This window comes from Nanorana parkeri, unplaced genomic scaffold (assembly GCF_000935625.1).
Source record: "Nanorana parkeri isolate BGI_ZX_2015 unplaced genomic scaffold, ASM93562v1 scaffold1103, whole genome shotgun sequence".
Lineage (NCBI taxonomy): Eukaryota > Metazoa > Chordata > Amphibia > Anura > Dicroglossidae > Nanorana > Nanorana parkeri.
Window position 1 is genome coordinate 473,167 of NW_017307371.1, and position 1,600 is coordinate 474,766.

Consider the following 1,600-nt stretch of genomic DNA (forward strand, 5'->3'; position numbering starts at 1 on the left):
GCAGCGATAGCACGGATTCCACACCGAGGGCAAGGCTCCTTCTCTATGGTATGCTGGCAGGAGATCGGCTTTCTCAAGAAAATGAACTGTAAGGTGTTACCATTACCTATGAATGGCACTGCAGCGTGTCTTCAGAAGTGACCCGTGTTTTGGCGTGTTACATGTGCTCCCTCCTTCCATAATGCAAATTGTAATAAAAATAACCTGTATGATCAAAAGCTAATAAACATGCTTCCGTCACACTCCTTGCGGTGAGATCCTGGGGAATGCAGAGTAGTGCCAATTTTGCTACAACACAATTCAAGGAGCGTCTTCTTGAGAGATTTGGGCTATTTAGCATTTCCCAGGATCATTCCAGAAGTGTTACATTGCCCTTGTATGGCAGAAGCCAGTGGGAATGGGGAGCATATCAATAAAGTTGGTATTAACAATGGGGGAGGGGCCACGTAGATTAAGCAGACCTGCTGCAACTCTCATTTTTTTTTTTTTTTTTTTTTTTTTTTATCAAACAAATATACATTGTCCACCAAAGTATTTTCTTTACATTTTTGCCCAAACACTATCATCATGTTTGCAAATGGCTTGCTCCAACTCTCTCAGCTCAGCTTCCCTAAACGTCCTGTCCAGTACAAGATGACAAAGGACAGAGCAGCCTGCAGCAGCTGTCCATCTATCTTGGAGAAGGGTGCAGGGGGTGACATGTCTTGCTGTGCCTGTGTATTTGTGGAGACACATGCAACATAGCGCACACAAGGGTGGCTCCATAGGACCCTGCTCGGGAAAGGAGCCACCCTAAGGGCCCGTTCACACCATCCAGTGCATTCATCGCACAGTCCTGTGGGATGAACTCACTGTAACGCATAAACAAAGCTTCCCAGTGTTCTGGGGCGGGAGGGGGCGTGGTGGTGCCATTCATTTTAATAGCGCCGCAGACTTGCCTCCTGCGCACAGTGCAATTGCCTGCCCCGGGACGCGTGGTACCGCAATGCCCTGCTTTCCAGTATGGCGCGATCATAAAAAATATGCACTGAAATGAATGGCACCACCGTGCCCCCTCCCACCCCAGAACGCGGGGAGGCTTTGTTTATGTGATCCAGTGCGTTTGTCCCACGGGACACGTACAGATCTGTGCTGCGTGTGATTAGTACGCAGCCTCTGTTCTTCTCTATGGGACTACGCGGCCGTACGCCGCCCTACTCTCATCCGCCCTGCACATCCGTGCCGGTGTCTGTACTCGTACGCTGACGGGGTGGATCCTGTCTGCGTCAGAGCCGGGGCACCAGTACGGACCTGCACTTGGGGCGAGCGTAGGGGGGCGTACGCCGTGTACTCCCATAGAAAAGGACAGGGGCTGCGTACTAATCACACGCAGCACCTGTCCTTCCTGGGAGCTGCTCGATGCAGCCGTGCATGGAGTTGTACGTGCCGGCCTTTTCTCGACTGAATGAGGGCTAATGATCAAATCTATTGTTTTAATGAATAATGTTGATATACATTGTTTCATGTCCCCCATTTATTCTTTCAAAGCTGCTGAGAGATAAAGATCTTCTTAAAAGAAAAAGAAAGCACTAAAGACCTGGTAACACAACCTATATGTGTA